This window comes from Tyto alba, unplaced genomic scaffold (assembly GCF_018691265.1).
Source record: "Tyto alba isolate M040663 unplaced genomic scaffold, T.alba_DEE_v4.0 Super-Scaffold_20, whole genome shotgun sequence".
Classification (NCBI taxonomy): domain Eukaryota; kingdom Metazoa; phylum Chordata; class Aves; order Strigiformes; family Tytonidae; genus Tyto; species Tyto alba.
This window is the reverse complement of record NW_024881283.1, coordinates 6,810,650-6,817,131: the sequence shown is the minus strand read 5'-3', so window position 1 is coordinate 6,817,131 and position 6,482 is coordinate 6,810,650.

Below are 6,482 nucleotides of genomic sequence, written 5' to 3'. Positions count from 1 at the left end.
TGGGCAGAAGGTTTGTGCAGGGCCCCGGCATCGCTGTCGCCGTCGGCTGCACCGGCCCTGAGCTGGCCTCGGGACGGAGGGCTCGGACCCGACAGCATCATCCCTTCCCCGCCGGGACCTGCAAGCGGTTCAGCCGGTAAAGCCCTCCGTGAGCCCGCTCCCTCGCCGGACACAGCCGCAGCGTTCGCCGTCCCCGGGCTAACGGCACCCCTCGGCCGAGCCACCGAAACGGGGTCTCGCTTTGCTGCGCCAAGCTTTCGCAGTGGCTTTCCCCGGAGGCTGCACAAATCCCTCCCTCCTGCTGGAAAACCGTAACTCACCCCCCCCCCCCCCCACCTCCCCCCCCCTTTATTTATTTATTTATTAAATTTAAAACCCCAACTTGATTTGGGCTGGGGTGGGATGCGGGAGGGGGGTGGGGAAACTTCACTGACTCATGAATGTGCCGCGACTACCTTGGTGTGAGACAGCAGGTCTGTTGTGTAATCTTCGCTTCTCGCCTCTGCGCCGGCTGGTGCTGCCGCCGGACTCCTGCCTGCACTGCGCAGCGGGACGCGAGCAGAAGTAAACTTTGATATATTTTATTCATTCCATGCAGTGTCCTTAGGTGCTGGTTGAAATATAACCGAGAGGGTGATTAGAATGGGGATGAGCAAATAAGCCCCGGTAATGGCATGTAATTAATACCAGAGTGGATTTCTCTGATTAGTGACCTCTTCCCTCCTCTATGTGTGTGTGGACAAGGAAAATGTGTTGGGAGCTGCCTGCAGCAGAGTGTCACTGTGAGCGTCTGGGGGCTCTGACAGGCACCACAGATGTATACACACACACACACACATACACACACACACACACACACACACACACACACACATGCATGCAGACATAGTCTGCCCTGGAAAATTTGTGTAAGGTGACAAAAAAAGGTAAAACTTCCACATGAATGTGTGCAGAAAATGGGTGGCAGAGAAATATTTGAGCTACCAGCCCGACTTTACGGTCACGCGCTGGGGTGGGATGTGTCTTTCTCCTGTTAATCCCTGTTTTCAGACAGTTATTTTTGGTTTTGTGCTGCCCTACGTGGAGCTCACAGATGCTCTGACACCCTGTATCTCCTCAATGCTGCCTAATTTCTGCCTTTTCACTAAATCGTGGCCCACTGGAGGTTTTCCCACGCATGCAGAGCTGTAATCCCAACCAGGAGGTGATTCCCTGAGCCGAGTGGGGAATTTGCTGCTAATAGCAGTTTACAGGTCTGAGCCAGGAGAAGGGACACATTATCTCTCTCAGGCTTTCAATTAATAGTATGAAATGCACAGTTTGGGCTTAAATCCCTTGATGTTTTTCCCTCCCTGGTGATTATTTGCAAATCAGCTTTTGACCTGATTAGAGCAGAACCCACGTAAAGGAAATGCAGGGAAAGACCTTAAAAAAAAAAAATAAAAAATCAACTCCATTAAACTAGTAAGACCAAAATCATTCAAAACCCTTTGATGCAACGGTTCCTCCCCACCCTTCAGTCTCAGTAAGGTTACGGTCCTCACACTTTGTGTTCCTGCAGTACCTTTAGCTGGAACATGACATCCATTACAATTCACATGCATATTCCCATTTTCCTACCAGACGGGGGAGGCTGATGCAGTTAGCGAGGACGGGAAGGTTGGTGGAAAGGCAAGGAGGAGATCCCAGGTCTCCTCGCAGGTCCACCCTGCAAATAAGTGCACATTTAGCTGAAATAAGGATACCCAAGTGCCCAGGGACCGCCACACTCGGGATTTCAAAGGATGGGGAAAAGCAGCTGGGGTCCCCTCCCTCCGTCTCCTGGGGAAGGGGGATGAATGCCCCCCTGTTTGGCAGGAAGAGCCGTTAAAACTGGGCAGAAGGGTGATGGGAAAGGAGGTTGTGGGCACATGCGAGACCTGGCTTTCAGAGTGGAGGAGTAACAGCAGCTCCCCAGGCTCGCGCTGGAGCGGGATGTGATGCCTGTTTTAGGAAAAAGAATAAAAAGAAAATAAGAACTAACCCCAGAGTCCCATTACACGGGGCTGCTCGTGGCCAGGATGACACAGCCATCACCGCCTGCATCCGCACGAGTCCCTGGGCTGTGGTTTTGGGAAACATCTCTGCAGGTAAATCCTCATCCAGTGGCTTCTGCAGCAGCTCCTGCAAGACACCACCAGTCAGTCCCCAGCCCGCTGGGGCTCCCCAGAGCTGTGCTGTGGGGTGCAGCAAGCCCCGTCCCCACACCACAGGCACGGCTGCTCTGGCACACGGGTGTCCATGTTCACTTTGGGATGGACAATGTCATGCAGGGACTGGCCTGGTTTAGTTTAGTGGGTGACATCCCGCTGTGCCCCGTACAGTGCCGGAGCCCTGTGCCACCCCCAGAAAGCTCCAGCTAATACTCTCACTGGACTGCTCACACACAATGGGCACAGCAGCAAAGTCCTCCTGAAGGGTCCTGGACCTCTTCGGGGCATGAATTTTTTTGGGGAAAAAACCCCACACCACCTCCAGCACAAGGTCAGAGGGAATACACAGAGAAGCAGCCTGATCCTTCGCTGCCTGCCATCGGGAGCATCCCCTGCCCCGGGAGCTTTACATAACCCCGCTTGCCTTTCTGCCCTCCTGCCAGCAGCCAGCAATAATGTTACATAAATAGCACCAACACTTGTTGGTTTTATGAGATTATTTTGTTACAGATTTTCTGGGAAAAATAAAATACGGCATGTTAATACCCAAACCCAGCTTCTCTCCTTTCTGCTGTTAATTCCTTTGGTCTAGTCCCAACACTGGCACAAGGCTGGTGCCAGGGAGGGTGCCAGGGGTGCAGGCACCGATGGGCAGGGACAGAAACTCCCCAGCACCAAAATTCTGAGAAGAGGCTGGTGTGAGAGCGATGGGAGGAGGGGGCAGGGACGGGGGGAGAGCGAGGGAAGGGCTGGTATGAGAGCAATGTGTGTGTGTGTGGGTGTGGGGGGGGAACATGACACGACACACAGGGTGGGAGCAAAGGGGGGAGAGATGGGGACAGGGTGAGGGTGATGGGGATGGAGGGTTGGGAATGGAGGGACGGGGGTGGTGTGAAGACGATGGGGATGCAAGGACAGAGATGGGGTGAGGATGATGGGGATGGAGGGAAGGGGACGGGGTAAGGGCGATGGGGATGGAGGGAAGGGGATGGGGTGAGGGTGATGGGGATGGAGGGAAGGGGACGGGGTAAGGGCGATGGGGATGGAGGGAAGGGGATGGGGTGAGGGTGATGGGGATGGAGGGAAAGGGACAGGGTAAGGGTGATGGGGATGGAGGGAAGGGGATGGGGTGAGGGCGATGGGGATGGAGGGAAGGGGATGGGGTGAGGGTGATGGGGATGGAGGGAAGGGGACGGGGTAAGGGCGATGGGGATGGAGGGAAGGGGTGAGGGTGATGGGGATGGAGGGACAGGGACGGGGGTGAGGGCGATGGGGATGGAGGGACAAGCTGCCCCCCCGAAGGTCCCCAGGCCAGGTGCCAGGAGACGGGCCGGGGCCCCTCCGGGTGGCCGTCGCAAGAGGGCACTGCAGGAGCCGCTGCCCGCAGCTCCGCGGTGCCGGCGGGGGGGGCGCGGGCGGAGCCCGGTTCCCTCCTCCAGCCCCGGCACTGGGGATGTCTCCCCCCACCCTGCGGTCCCCAGCCAAGCCTGGCCTCACCCCCTCCAGTTCCCCCCCGCTCCCCGCAGCCCAGCGTTTCCCAGCACAGAGCTGTGTTTGCACTTAAATGACATTTCCCCCAGCCCACGACCCCCCCCCCCCTTAACCCTTTCCTCCGGGGACCACCCCCGTCTCCATTTCATGCCCTTTCCCCCCTCCAGCTTTTACTTCTTTAAGAGCCTGTTACAGCCCCAATTAGCCACAGAGAGTGGGAATTGCCTTCTTGGCCCCTGTTTTGCCCCTTCCAGCAGCTGAGCCCAGCCCGGGCTCCCCCCGAGCTTTCAGGGGGGCTGGAAGTCACTGTATGGGGACCTTGACCTCTTTCTGTCCTATGGCCAGAGCAGCCGGTGCCTGGAGGTGTCTGCAGGGGCTGGGTGTGTGACCAGGGACTACATCTGGTCTCCACATACCTGCCCAGACCACCCCCCCCCCCCCCCCCCCCCCCCCCATTGAGGATCTGAGACCCACAGTGTGTGTGTGGGTCACTGTGGGTTTGCAGCTGCCCCTGTCCCCTGGGTGAAGAGTGGTGGAGGCAGGGGGACACTGCCTGGGGCTATCTGGGTGATAAAGGCGGGCACCTCTTGTCCCCACCACCCCATCTCCCCCCGCCCCACCCACGCAGCACCCCCAGCTCAGTGCAGCCCATCCCCACGTCCCCATGCAGGGTCTTGCCCTGGTTCTGGTGGGCTTCCAGGTTTGGGGAGTCTGTTCCCACTGCGGGTGACTGCCAGGCCGGCCACCCGTGCCCCTGTGCTCGCCCCACTGTGCTAAGCATGTCTTGGGCCAGTTCTTTCTTCCCTGCTAAAGCTCTTTAAGTCACTGATCTGGTTAAACCTTAGCAATTGGTTTGTTTTGCCCTGTTAGTTAATGCGCCTCATTCCCGCCTGGCTTACTCCTGACACCCGGTCTGTGGAATCACCATGCCCACGCGAGGACGGGCACGGTCACATCGTATGTCTTCCCCTGCTCTTATCCTGGGTGATTTTTGGCAGCCCTGCATGGAGCGGGGTCACGGGCAAATCCCCTGTCTCAGCCCCAGGGGATCAGTGGTGGCGTGTGGCTTGGGCAGGACAGTGCCTGGCATCCCTTTGGACCAGGGTGCAAAGCCATGGGACAGGGTCCATCCGAACCCGGTGGGTCCCCCAGGAGGAGGCTGACGTGTCCCCTCTCTCGAGGTCCTGCCCCATGCACCCCACTCTCGGTAGAGCTGGGATGAGGCTCAGCTGTGGTGCCCCCCCTCCTCGGCACGGCTACCCCGCAGTGTCCCCCCCTGCAGACCTTCTGCTCTTGGATGGAGAAAAGCAGCCGAAAGTGGCTTGTTCAGCCTCATTCCCCTCCCCACACCCCTTCCAAATGTTTGGGTGTTGAGAAAGGTTTTCTCCAGGTATTTGAACCCTTTTTTAAGGGAATAATTTAAGGGAAATTGGGTAATTAACCCTGCTACGTGTGGGCTCAGGGCTGTGGATTCTCATGGCATTTCTCCTTCCAGGAAGGCCGGGCTGGAGGAGGCAGTTGGGCAACAGCCAGGACCATCCAAGTTGTGATTTTCCAGGGTTCAAATATCTCTGCCTCTCACCTCCGTCCTGGGTTTGGCTGAAGCACCCCGTGAGCCTCCCATCGTGGAGGGGTGTCTCTAGTTTCAGCCCCAGCTGCCCTAATCCGATCACACGCCTCCACCTGCTCCGCAGCCAGCTCCTTCCCAAAGCCCACAGGTGCTTTATGCTTTATGTTACCGCCTTGGGCAGGATCTGGCATCTTTTCCAAGGGCTGTGTCTTCAAGGGAGGGGAGTTATCCTCCTGCTCCTCTCCAGAGCTGATCCCGAGCATCCCAGGCCCTGCACTAGCCCCTTCTCTACAGCACCGGGGTTTCCCTACACCCAGGCAAAGGCGCAGCAAGCCCTGGGAGGGGTGATGGAGGGAGGGCTGGACCCCAAAATAGCTACACGACATGTACAGCAAAGGGCAAGGTGCATGCGAGCAGTTTCGCCTTGCTCACTGTCCCATCTCACGCATGGCAGGGCTGAGGGGGGTGGGAACAGTTCTCCCTGAAACTCCAAGTATATACATATATGTATATATATCTACATATACATATATAAAACCCAACACCTCACCCCACAGTAGGGCTGCACAGAGCAGAGACACTAAGGGAGACAACCCCTCCCCTGCACGTTTCGTTTGGCTGTCCCTGCTAATCCTCAGCAATCCGAAATGACGGGAGACCCGTAACCTGATCGCAGTTCGTTAAGGGGTTTAAAGAGATTAATTGCCAAAAGCACCACTTATTACTTGCAGCCCCTTGCTCCTCATCTGCTCCCTCCCCTGGCAGGACTCAGAGGTCCCTGGGCTCTGCATGCTGGGGTATCCACAGGGCTCTCTTAAAATTGCAGTGCTGTATCCCCCAAATCTTGAAAATAATTAATTTGAGGTGTTGGGGTTCTCCTTCTAGAGGTGGAGGAGCAGAGGCAGCTCCAGGTTTTCACCTGCGAAATGGCAGCACATCCCAGTTCCCATGTGTGGCACCTTCTCCCCATGTTGGCGTGTCTGCAAAATGGGTCGCATCCTGAACTTGGCATCCCCGAGCTGGGGCTTGCATGCTGCCATGACTCCAGGAGGTGAGGATTTAAGGAAAGAAAAGCCTCAGACTTTTCCAACCTTCTGTTGTTTGCAGGAGGGTTTGTTCAACCAGCAAGGCTCATTTGGCAGAGCTAAAAATGGGGTGTTTTGGGGGGCTTGAGCGGTTCCATTGCAGAGGCACGTGGTGCTGGTCCTGCTGCCTGGCTCCTGTGGAGA